General features: G+C 40.1%; 1 long non-coding RNA gene across 1 annotated transcript in view; it reads left to right on the forward strand.

The window, feature by feature from the left end:
• LOC306828319 overlaps positions 1-13836 on the forward strand; it is a 45913-nt gene that overhangs the window by 4889 nt on the left and 27188 nt on the right. The window contains exons 2-3 of the long non-coding RNA XR_013779725.1: positions 6363-6618; positions 6891-6939. This is a non-coding gene — a long non-coding RNA (uncharacterized lncRNA). The remainder of the gene's footprint in view (positions 1-6362; positions 6619-6890; positions 6940-13836) is intronic.

Genomic DNA, 13836 nt, shown 5'->3' on the forward strand with positions numbered 1-13836 from the left:
GTTTTTTGTTTATCTGACTGTATTTGTGAAATACTTTTTTTTGTATTTGTTAAATACTCGGCCGTTCGGTTAGCGAAAATGACGTCACTTCCATTATGAATGAATGAGACGAAGTCGGAACAAGGCTCTACCTGTCTGAATTATAGGATACGGATAGCATGTACGTCTACTGACAGATTGTGCAGGAACTTTACTATTTGGATGTACCCAGTCTACATCTATGGTCTATGGCACCCAGCCATAAACTGATGGACGCTAATCCCATGCAACCAAACTATGTGTGACAGCTGTGACAAGGTAAAGTGATTGGCTGTGATTTTTAAACGATTTTTTTTTTTTTGCCTTATGTGCTTTTCAGTACAGAAGAAGCTCATTGGCCCTCTGAAGTTGCATGCCCCTCTGGTGACAACGACAGGAGGCGGGGATATTTATATACAGGTGGGACAAACATAACGGAAACAAGCGCATCCTGCAAAAAACATGCGTGACGACCAAACAATATACCGGACACGGTAGTGCAGTTGGCGGCAGTGAGTTACCGACTTCAAGCAACAACAACATTCACCACTTGGATTTATCTAAGGTTATTTATCTCTAAAATTAATACCTGCAACGGGCCCTCGTGGACGTTTGGAGTATTCAAAGGTTGAGAGTCATGAATCTCTCTGTTGCTCTTCTGAAATTCTCTTTTAAGTCAAGGGGCTTTGCACTTTGGTGCTACCGTGAAATACACTGAACGACTGAATTGTTGAAAATGATAGGCTATCACGTTTTCACATAAGACATCTTTATTGAAAACTTTTCAAACATTTGACCTACTTTTAAAAACTAAAGCTGAGCCACTCACAGCCAGAGTTATCTGAAGCTGTAGGAAGGTGTTATTGTTTATTTAGTCATCTATAAACACCACAATGTCTAGCTAACTTTCTGTGGCTCAATTGAAGACATTTTCTTTCATACCAACTACATATTGTGAGATATTATAGTCAAAATGCTTTCCACTCCATGTTTCAAATCCAGACAGGGTTGTTTGGTAGGCTTTATGTCCTCTCCTCTGCTCCCTCTTTTCATTGCCTCCCAACTTTCTACCAGATATGACAAGTTAAAGGTATAAAAACAGAAGTCCCATAATGAGCTTATGTGAATCTCTAAAGCAAAAGTTGCATTTGTAGGCCTAGTCTTGAAATTCATGGGTATTGAAATGTTATTTCATTGACCTCTGGGGCCTGTTTGAGTCAAAACAAAACAAAACAACATTTTGTTTTTAAAATGAAAACTATCGGAATAGGCCTGATATCATTCTGATTTCTTAAGGTCTCATATTATGCCCTTTTTGGGGTTCATGTATCTAATTTATATTCCTATTAAAGTTAAGTTGAAGGCACAGTCTTTAAAACCAATCGGCATCCTTGGTGTTGAGAAATGAACACCATTTTCACAGCAGAAACTAAAATTTACAGCCATGTTATAAAACAAACGAAACAGGTGTGATTAGTTTTTGTCCTCATCAGAAGTCATGTCGCTGACGTGATTGACAGGCGGGCTCAGCATAGCGGTTTGTCAGGAAGCTTAGAACCCGCCTCAGCCTGTTGTTGCGTTGTCTGAAAGTTAAGCTGAGACAACATTTCCAGCATAGGGACCTCCACCGCTGATACTCCGGAGCCCCCTGCAGTAACAGATATGTGACATCACTCCTGCTTCACCCATTAATATTTATAGTCAATGCGTAAAACTCAATTTGTTGAATTCAGACCCTCAGTCAGTCACTGTAGTTACCCAACAACTATAGAGGCCCCCATTTAACCCCTGTCCTCACCTAAACTTCATCTTAATTCTAATCTTAACTCAAACCAAAGTGCCTCTGCTGCTTAAGTACTTTTTCTCATCTTACTAGTACCACCACAGTTCCCTGGTCCTCATAAGTATAGGAACATGATAGAGCATACATACACACACACTCTATCGCACACACACACACACACATACACACACACACTCTAACACACACACACTCAGAGGCTTGCATGCACACTAAAATTACTAACACGCACACATGCATTAATCCAATGTCACCTCTATTCCAGCAGCGTGTTTTCTCCCAGAGGGCTTTATCAGAGCGGCGGAGGGCTGATTGGAGGAGGCAGCAGTAATGGCTGCAGGTCATGAGGTCACAACCCTGTTATGATAACTAAACTCTGGGGTCAGTCGCCTAAACGGCAGCATGCGCCTCCTGATGATGCCTGATAACGGCATGTGAGCGATGCTTTGTTATTTTACCAGTTCAACTCAAAATTCATCCATTTATGGGATTTGGATGTTGTGTTATTATTATTTTTTTTTTTATCATGCCAAGTCTCAATCCTCATGTCCCATCTTTGAACTTGAAGCACATTCAAGGAGCGAAAAATAAGTGCTTGGCTGGAATGATTTTCTCGTTACCTCTCATTGAACTCACACATGTTAAAGTTTAGTATCTGTTGGTGTTGTCATGGTAGAGTTTTGACAGATTTGTTCAGTATCTGTAACTATAAATCATAAAACAGGTTCAAATACTCTAGCCAGAAATTCAAATAAATTGACCTGTGTTCTGTAGTGTTGGACCATACAGATTTATTTCGGGTGCTGCTTTCAAACCAGGCTTTATGATCAGGAGGTGATTAAACATCTATGATTTTTTAAAATCATTCTTTCATGAGGATTTTTTTGTTCATGTGACAATTTACGGCATGGGTGGATCAGTGGTAGAGTCGGCCATATCTCGGTCAGGGCTTCGATCCCCGGCTCCTGCTTCCACATTTCCTATGTGTCCTTGAGCAAGACACTTAACCCCAAGTGGCTCCCGCTGCTTAGTTGGCTGTTTGTAAAAGTGATTAGTTAATACTAAGGGATACGTTACATAGGCAGCCTCTGCCATCAGTGTGTGAATGAGAATGAATGGGTCGGTGTTAAAGTGCTTTGAGTAGTCAGAAGACTTGATGAGTTTCATTCAAGCTCAAATCATTTACCATTTTACCGTGACAATCAGAGAATTTTGGATGCATTTACAAACAGTGAAATAGTAGAGATGAGGAGAAGAAGAGTAGGGAAATGCAAGTTCAAGGAAATGTGGCTTAAAGGTGAAAAACAAAAAGTTGACAGGGACAAACAATGAACATGTTTTAGTTTTTAGTTTCAAAGCTGTTGAGTCTCACATGAAATCCAAAAAGAGCCAATGCCAAGATTGAATTTAAAAAAAAAGAAAGAAAAAAGTTTAGTCTTAAAAAGGTGTCAAAAAGTCTTCAATATAATTTTCAAATGTGCGCAGCCACAATGTAACCTGTCTGGTGTGATGGTTATTGTTACTTTTTCTTCATTCGTAAGCAGTGTCCAGTGTGACACAATGTAAGAAATCTCTTTCAGAATAGAGGCAGCAACTACAAATACATATTAAATGTTCATTTTCTGTCGAGCATGAGCTTGTCCATCTTTCCAGACAGACGCACAAACATGCAGTCAGATAGTCCGAGCTACAGCCCAGACAGACTGACATTCACAGACAGTCAGAGCACACATATATAAATCTGGCATAATGCTGATTTCTCCTTTTCCAAAGAGGACTGCTAGCTGTGCAGAAAGGAAACAAGAATTATTCAATCAAACAGCTCTCCTTCCATATCCAGATTTGAGTCCAGCTGCATAAAGCTCGCAGCATAATCCTTTTATCAAACCCTCCGATGGAATACTCTTATTGGAAATGCAGAGAGAGAGAGAAATAATATTAAGGTCATTTCTATATCTAGTTTATTTTCTCCTTAAAAAATCACCTCTGCTTCATGTTTTTATCTTGAGACAATAATTACTTCAGGTCTGCAGGATTGGAGACCTTACCGCTGATTATTTCTGCTCTCTGACCACAGAGCGAATCTCTGCCCTCATCAGTAATAACTGAATCAAATGGTCCTTATTTAAAGCATCTCTGTGCTGTGGTGAGCCTCTGTCGGGCAGGTTGGAGCAGAAATGTAGTGTGGCTCGCCTCGGCTGGTGATGATGACTGCTCGGACTAATATCTCCAAAGTGTTAGATATGGAAGCTGAGAGAGCTGTCCTGTCAGCGTTTTACAGCTTGATTTCTCAGCTCTCTGCTGGCTGCTGTGAGGGGTTCAGGTTGCTGTGTGTTATATTAAAACAATGAAACCGTTTCTGTGAGAACAGTTGTTTTACTCTGAGGGAGTTCAGCTGCAGGTCATATGTTTCGTGTATTTCTCAGGAACAGTGCAGCTCCAAATGCAATATACGGCGTTAATGGAGATTTTCATCAGTTTAATTTCAATTAGCACAGTTAAAAGTCACCTAATATAATTCAGTGTTTCGTTCGGACATTTTCTTTTGAAAAATGACATCCAGAAACATTATTACACGTGCTTTTCCGTGACAGTTTGCACAGCTGCTAAGATGCTTTTATAGGGATGTAGCGATTCATTCAACTCATGATACGATTCTCTCACGACTGATTTTACAAAATGTGAATAAGAGACAAGTTATGAGATGATTTTTTTTCTTGAAAACACCAGTGCACCTCTCAGTCTCTTTCCGTTCGTTTGTGCGAGCAGGGCTACAAACCTGCTCCTTGGTATGGTTTGGCCTCCCCAGCCGTCACGATGACGCCTGCTTGATACAACCAGCCTCCTCTGCTCTACAGCTGCCGACGCTTCGCGGTATTACTGCGATTCATTCTGCAGAGTACCGATGTGAACCACGACACCTTTGCATGGAGGTTTCAGGCAGAGACTGAATCAGATCGTCTCGATGTTAGGAAGAAGAAAAACAAAGAGAAGGGCTTAGAGTTAAGAATTGGAGATCAAAGTTCTTCCTATGAAAGACGACCAGTTGTTTTGATGTCGGAGTGGGAGGTTTCCTATTTTATCCCACTGATGGACTGATATGGTGCAGACCTGAAGACAGGTCACTGGATCCAGGCTTTTACCAACCCTCCGTCCATTAGTCCGTCTAATCCAGAGAGGCCGTACCAGGTCTCAGACGATCACTCCATCCTACACTCTGTAATGTGATGATATGGTAATGGGATAAAAGTCATAGTTCATTCTCCAATGGTTGCTCCACAGCTAAAGCTGTGTGTGTGTGTGTGAGCTCTGGAGCTGTGTGTGTGTGTGTGTGCGTGCGTGCGCGCGCGCGTGTGTGCATTTTGAGTGTGTAACTACAGACCTATAATTATCCTCCTGAGGAAAACAAGTGCAGAGTGAGTGGTCCATTGTGGAAACAGGATTACAGCCTGAGAGAGAACAAAACGCTCTGTGCTTTTGTGTTGGCTAATGTTTTCAAGTTTGAGTCTGAGCTGTGTGATTTGAGCAGGATGTGTGTGTAAGTGTGGATGTTTGAAGAAAAAAAAAGAAAAAATCCTGTGGTCAGTGTGTTCCATGGACCATTCATCTGAATATGAAACTTTGTTGTCTTGGTCAGGCAGGTGGTTATTAAATATGACACACACACACATACAGAAAGGCAAACACACTTTACTCTTACAATGAAGCGCCTCGTTTAGTTTGTTTTGATTAAGGTGTACGAGTGGGAGAGGAAAAGAGCGCGAGGTGCAGAGACAAGGCAAGTGAAAGAAAGAAAGAAAAGAGACGGCAGGCTTTTCTTTCTCAGAGTTCCCTGTGTCACTCGTGTAAGAAAGCCGCCAAACCAATAATTTTGTCAAGTTCTTTTTTTAGTGGAGCGGCTGAAACGTCTTTGGATTGCCACATTTATAAAGGCAGCCCGTATAAAGCCATTCACAGCACTGAATGAACACGCCATCTGTGGGGCTTTCTTATTTCCTCTTCTCCTTTCTTCCCCTCCTTTTTCAAGCCTTGTAATCAAATTTGAGCAAAATCAAATGGCGGGAGGATAGAGAGAGCAGTTGTGGGGGGTGTGGGAGGGAATGAGGGTTCAATGAAAGTACCTTTTGTTGGTCTGAAACGAGCAAGTAATTTACAAAATGCCCTCCCTTTGTGCAGGGGGCTAAGGGAAGAAAGAAATCAGTAGCTTTTAGAAGCTAGGCCTTGCGCTGCGACGGGCAAGATAATGAAAGCCGTCTTGTGTTTGTAGGCTAGAGAGCATCTCAAAGGCAGACCGGGCCCCGGCTCAGGGTTAGCTCGGCTGCTGAGAAAAAAAAAAAAAAAACAACACTCTCCTCTGTGTATGTGCGTGTATGTGTGTTTGGCAAAGAGCGGCAAAACAGGACGACTGTGCCCGGCTACTCTTGGCAGAGACACTCCGAGGAAGAGACAGAGTTGTCGATGCTGAGGAGAGAAGAGGGATGAAAGAATGGATTTACCAACACTAAAGGCTGCTGATCTCCTCTTACCTGTTGTCCTGCTGCAGGTGTGTCCAGCCAGCCCCCCCTACAATGAGCTGCAACACCTCCGAAGAGGAGCGATGAAGATACAGAGAAGGAGATGAAACGTCCTGCAGGGATCATTATGTTGACGGATTACGGGAGGGAGCAATATGATTTCCTCCTCTGCCTAGATGTTTTGAAGTGAAGCACCTGACTGCTGAAGGATGCTTTACCTGCTTCGATCTGCTGGATTATTACCTGTGTGACACCTGGGCAGACTGCTGCAGTGGATTATTACAGGTCAGACTTTTTGGCATAACCTTTAGTGCAGACTAAACTTCCTCTCAATCTTAAGAGAAAGACAAAAACTGATGCTAAACAAGCGGGTTATTTACCTATGATGAAGTCAAAATAAAGACTACTTATTTTTATGATAACTTTAACTAGCATTTAATTTATATTGGGTCCAGTTTTGATGAAAAGTAGTAGCAGCCCCTGTGAAGATAAAAAGGCATATTCAGAATAAAATGTCATTAAAGTGCATTTAAACGTCCTCTGTCTCCGGCCTACAGATTTGTTCCTGTCACAGTGAACAGCCGTCTCCTGAAGTCTCAAGCACCGGTGAGTTCAATGTTTTTTCTTTTCTTTCTCACCATCTCCGTTTGAATCTCAACCCTTTAAGTCTTTCAGAATGACACCACCTCTTTCCTCTACACTCATTGTATATCTCCTGTGACATCTCGAGTCCCTGAACCACGTTGTCTCGAGTCCTCTTTGAACATTGGACACGTTTATTTCGTTGACACTTTATGAAGCTAAATTAAGCTCTGAAGTTTCTTTTCTTTTCTGAGTTTATGTTAATCACTTTGATTAGGTGTGCTACTATTTTATGATTGATTAGTTGGCAAATTGATTCCTCAGTTACTCGATTAATTGTTTTGTTTTTAAAATTTAACGTGATAAATGCTCTTCACAATTTCCCAGAGTGAATTAAAATTTAAGACGTTGCCGTTCTCTTTATTTACAAACACGTCAAACAAAAAAAGGCATAAAGTTCTGATATTTAAGGTGATGAATAACAAATGTTTGACATCAGGCTTAAATGATGACATCATTGTGTGTTCAGTTATTGATAGCTTTCATCTTTCTTTAAATAGACTAATCGTTGCACCTAAAAGTTTAGATGTTTTCGTTTTGTAATGTTAAACTTATACACAGTTTCTACAGCTCAAGAAACTTTACACTTTCACTGCTTTTGTAACACATGAAGTTTCATCACCATCAAACTGGCGATACTGGGAAAGCTGGGATAAAGTTTCCATGTCACCAGTATCTAAATACCTGTTTAGTACTTATAAGTTGTCACGTACGCTTTTGCTAACACAATGCTGGAGATATGTTATAAAAGTATTCTGACTTCTCGTGTTGTACCTTTTTTGAAGGCAGCATGCATTTTCATTGTAGTTTTACAACTTGTCATACAGTTTAAGTTGACATAGAAGAAATGGACAAAGTTTACTGAAAGTTGTCCAATGAAGAACTTGCAGCAATCAAAGCAGTAATGTAGGATGGACTGATTGTACAGGAGAAAACTCTCACTAACGGTACAACTCAAAAACCAGTTGAGCTTATTTTGTCGACCGGATTTGAGATCTTGCTTTGGATCAGAGTGGTGAATTCATGTTATGCTAAAAGTCTGTCACTTCCAAACAGCACACCAATGTGGATGTGGATCATTTGAATCTCTTGAATCTAATTTTCTCTTTCATGTAATGGTTGGGTGGATTTCAGTTTCATAATGATGCTGCTTCCCATGATGCTACTGTGGCCAAGCAATCGCTGTAGTCCACAGAAACTGGACTGAGTAAGTTCTAGTAATACAACAGGTGTCTTATATTGGAGAAATGCTTTGGGATGTAGAGTACATTATAAACTGTAGTGAATAGGTGTAAGCTCCCCCCCAAAAAAAATGTCAGCTTCTCTAAAATGATTGTATTAAATTAATTTATTTAATGGACAATGCAATTGAACATACTTTCAATACAAAGCATGAAAGTGATGTGCTGCATAAAGAGTTTATCTGCTGCTAACTTCCAGCTCGTGTCCCTAGTCGGGCCTTTGTGATCATTTTAACATCACATACAACTCAAATCAATATTTATTAACAAAAGCATCAGAAAAAATTAGCAGGGATCAGAGTATTACAACTGGTCTGGGCGAGATGATGTCATCGATGAACAGGCCTGTTGACTGTGTAATCTGACTTAATGGAGGATTTTCTGTTGGAGATATTTCATCCAAATAATTTTTAAAATAAATATAAGACACATGTGAACGACTGAAGATGTATATATATATCAGGAAATCATCGTGGTTGCTGTCTTACTCTAGCTTTCTGCCTCTTCTCCTGATTCTGCACTGTTATACTTTACTTCATTAATTCCATGACTGAAGGAACCTGTTACTAAGCTTTTTCAGAGTAATTATAAAACTACGATCGACAAATAAATAACGGTTGTCTGTTATGTTGGGCCGACCTCTTGATTTAATCTTAAAGTTTGTTTAAAGTTGGATTGAACTTTCAACCTGCACTAAGATGATGAATTCATGATTATGAAACTCTAACACAATCAGCTTACAAATGGATGTCTTGAAGTCTTTGGCTTATCATTTGTATTTCTATCTCAGTTTAGCTGAATGTTTTAACATAGTTTTCTACTCTCTGATTTTACCACTTTTATATAAGTTTCACATCTAAGGACTTCTTTAAACAGTTCTTATATTTTTTATTATACCATCAACTGAATGGCAGTGGTTGGAGAGGCCTGCTTGTTTTAATCACCTCAGGGGACAATGGGGGTCCCGAGTCTCTAGCTCCGTCATATTGATGCTGAAAAGTTTGGGAACCCCTGCATTAGACTACAACAACTGTAACAGCACACCTTACCTCTAAGGATTGCCTCAACTCAACCAATCTGTGTCTGTATAATCAGGTATAGTGTGAATAAGGGAACAAGCAATAAATCAGAAGACAGTGCTGATAGAAAGAGTCAAAGGTATTGTGTAAGTGAGAGCAGGTAAATAATAAAAAAAATAATATCTTTGACAAAAACTTATTTACTCAGGATTGAAAAACACTCTGGATGGAATCTGTTCATTCGTTCATCAAACTTAATGTTAACTGTAAAACTTCCTTATGGTGACTTGAATTCTGGGAAAAAGGGGTTACATGAAATCACACACTCGTGACTGTGTGGTGTTCAACTGTTTCATCATGCTACCGTTGATCTTGCTATCAGCAAAGTTTCACACTCTCTTCCTCCCTCTGCGTCTTCTCTTCAGGGAAACAAGCAAGCCCACATTCAATTGAGCTGATTTCTCCATTGGCATATTGAAATGTCAAAATTTGCACTGGAACAAATGCACTGGTTAAAATTCAATTGGATCACAATGGGAAATGATCTATCTTGGTGTTGCCACTCACTAACAGGCGCAGTGTCAGTCTGCCTGGAGGGTTCCAGTCACTTAGTCCCAGGGCATGCATCGCTGCTTTGATTGTTAGCAACAAACAACCTCAACCCCTCGCTCCCCAGAACAGATTTGTGTGTGTGTGTGTGTGTGTGTGTGTGTTTGGAAGATAGGATTACACTGGCATTTCACCTGTCTGTTAGTTGCATAAACTCATATTCCATATAACCCTATTTTACTCAATATATTCCACCTAAAGTATTCTACCTCTAGATAAACACAAATTATAATATTTTTATTCACATTGTTATTGTATGATTTTGATGTTGAACTATTTTTTTTACGTATTAAGTTGAACTTTTTAGCACACAGCTCGTCTTAGTCATTGTTTATAAAATGCAATTGCATCAAACCTAATTTAAAAGGTATTCATGTCATGGTATGTGTTCAGCCTTATACAACACTGAAATTATAAACTGCAATAATTCAATATTTGCAAGACATAACTGGACATAATAAATACAAATATTTACATGCAAACAATAGAATCTGGACATTTTACTAAAAACTCCACCATTTCAATTCAATTGAAAAAACTTTATTTGTCACAGGGGACAATTAGTTTTTTTTATACATAGCATTAATTAAACAATATATGTTTTATTTGGAAACAAACTACGCCTTTAGTTTTGAGAAAGTTGCCTGTTTGGATTGATCATAGTAGTTTGACAATCTATCCATGTTTGAATGACATCACCGGCTATTAAGCTTCTGCAGAAGGTTATATATGTAATATATCATAAACCGCTAACTGTGTCGACATCTACTATGACTTAAAGAATTTGTTTAGATAATTAATCTTAAAGTCCAGCAGCATCAAGTCAGCCTTTCATCCTCTCCAGAGTCACAGGTTGTTTAGAGTTTGATCCTAGCAGCCTCTTCTTTATTAAATCTGGTGGGTTATTAATCTCTGCCAGGTTAGCAGCGTGTTGTGACCCGTACAGCTCCCTGAGGACCCTCTAATAACTGCTAATGGGCTGTTAAAGTAGTGAGAGAGGCCTCCACCGATCAGCACTCGAGGGTCTGGTCTCACCATCAATTACAGCTCATCGAACAGGAGAGGCGGAGGGTTGATTTCATCTGTAATCTGTGAGTGTGTGTGTGACAGTGCACCTGCGAGTGTGTATGCGTATGCATGTGTGCATCTGTCAGTCAGGCTCCTCTTCCACCCAGCTAGCAGTGCACAGGCAGTCATTAGCAGCAGCAGCCCGTCATTAAGCCCGTCATTTCCTCTGTCTGCCAGCTGACCTACTGATTTGGACAGCTTCTGTACTTAACCTTTGAACTCTGATTCCCCTGCTCAACACATGAGAGCTGTGTGTGTGTGTGTGTGTGTGTGTGTGTGTGTGTGTGTGTGTGATTTGTACATTTGTTAAATGATATTTTTTGTCTTTATCAACTTGTGCCGAATACTAATTAAATTATGGCTAAAATACATAATTTCAATGAGTTTCACACTTGTGATATTTTCCTTGTTGAATTTGGTGAATATATATTCTGAAACCTCTACTGAGGCATAAACTGCCGATATTTATGTTTGATCTGTAGTGTAAACATACACATTTATTGTGTTGATCCCTCACATGCAGTTGAAATACTTGTCAGATAAATAATGAAGAGAGGATGATCACTCAACTTGACAGTCACTGGACATGTACGTGCATCGCCGCCTGACACTCTGGAGAGTGATGATGCTTGTTAATCAATAAAGCACAATCTGCAGGTGACAGCTAGAAAAAGAACTGCGAGTGTAATAAGATGATGGTCAAGTTAAATGCTATTTGACCATGGAATTAATGAAGAAATATCAGTGCATATCTGCGATAAAATTGGACGATACCGATACTCTCCGTATAAGATAATATCGGCTGGCTGATTAATCTGTCAGGCTCTATTTTCTTGCACTGATCGGCTTCTTTAATGATTTGGACGTCACACTTTTGACGTCTTCTTTGAAGCCTTGTTGAAGCAAGAGCAGTAAGTCAACCCAGACTTCCCTTTCCATTATTTTCACATTAGAGTTCTAATATCCACTGACACTAAGTATTCAGTATTTGGGATCATCAGATCTCATAAAAAATGTCAATCAATGTAAATAGTTTTAACTGGGAACTTAGCAGTAACCATTTACATAAAAATGTCTGCATATAACACAAGAGCTGTTGTGTTGTTTTTATCCTGAAGAAGAAATAAGACACATTAAACCAAAGGAAAAGAATCACATTCAGATTGGAGCAGCTGTCAGGTATTCACTTCACAGAACAAACCTGTGCTGCTAACTATCAAATGATCATTATCTTTTGACTTGACAGGGTTTTCATGTTGCCATGAAGACATCCTGATTACATCCTACACACTCTGCTCTGCACATGTACCTTAATGTTCTCTACTGTGTCAGTTTGCCTATTCCTTTTTGAAAACCTCTGGCAGAAATAATGTATGTGTAATGAGGTTTAAAACAGGTGTGTTCTGGTCCCTTCATTTAAATATCCACTAATACCTCCTGACTTCTCCACTTCTGGGATTAACCTTGCGCTACTTTGTCTTAGCTGCTGCTCGCTGTGGCTCTGGGGAAGCCTCCGAGCAGCGATAGAAGCTGAAATTAGGCAGCTTTCTGCCCCAAAGCTGCTGCATTAAGGCAGCCCTCACCTTGGCCTGCGGGAGCTGCGTTAGCCGTACAGCTAATCTAAAAGCTAGCAAAGTCAATCAGTCAGACCTTAAGCTAACTAAAGCTACCTCTGCTCTGCCTTGTCTTCCCGAGATAAGGTAATGAGGATACAGAGGGGGTTAAGGTGAAGTTGTGTGGTCTTGTGTTTGAGTCGGGTAGAAATGGATGACCAGTGAATATCTCAGTAAATACAGCGACTCTCAGGTAGAAGGGGGAGGAATCAGAGGGGTATTGTCTTAAGATGATAAGGCAATGAGAGGCTTACAGAGTTGTATCAGAAGACGAGGTTGGAAAGACTCGAAGAGTAATACCTGCTATCTAGATGTGACACCACAGCTTGGCCCCTGAGCAGGCTAGCTGGTGTTAATATTCCTCTTTTGTCTTGTCCTGATAAGCTAATGAGAGTAATAGCACAGGGTGATGAGAGTGTTGAGCCCTGCATTAGTGGACGAAGAGGAACAAGGGACAGTGGAGCTGTTAAACCTCCCCGTTAGATTCTGCAGGGCGGCTCTCAGCTGCACGTGTTGATCAGAAATCAGGTGTTGTCTCGAGCCGATAAGGCGGGGAGGGCAAGTTCAAGGTAAGGGAGAGTGCAGAAATGAAAGCTGTACTGTCTGAGTGAGGACTTTCAAGATATCGTTTACAACAGACCATTTTTCATTTTGTTCACATGCAAATTCGCAAGGTCTCCAAAGTGTAAAGCATCGTCTTTATTTTAATCTTAAGGGTCTCCCGATTCAACTTATAACAGTTTGAACTGGTTACAGAAATAACATAACCAGCTTTAGACTTTGAATAGTTCTTCTATATATTTTATTTGATATTAAGCTAATGTCACAGACTAGAGGCGAGGGGCGGGCAATTCACTGCAAATGTCAGTGCAGCAAGATTTCAGGGCATGAAGACATGCAAATATTTTTTAATGTAAACAAGCAAAGCTTTTTTACTCAATGATTTCAGAGCCAACCCATCTGCCCCCCTTATTTACTGAAGAAACCAACTTTGCTTTTTGGACTTAGTTTTGGTTCAGGAGAAACATTTTGCAGAAAAAGTATTGTTTAAAATATGGCTGACCGCTAAAATGTTTTTGTTTTTCTGTTAAGCTCTTTTCATATTGTTAACAATGTAATCACTCACTGCATGTTCTCCTTATATCCTGCAGGCCTGCTCTTTAGCCCCTCTGAAGCATCATGAAAAAGAGACTAGATGTAGCAGCTGCCTTTACTTGTGTCCAATCAGATCAAGCCATTCTGAAGGTCTGTTTAAGTCCGATTACTGTTGATATGACTCGCAAGGGGCCACAAAAACTTCTTTACTGAAAA

Source organism: Symphodus melops (genome assembly GCF_947650265.1).
Source record: "Symphodus melops genome assembly, chromosome: 8".
Taxonomy (NCBI): domain Eukaryota; kingdom Metazoa; phylum Chordata; class Actinopteri; order Labriformes; family Labridae; genus Symphodus; species Symphodus melops.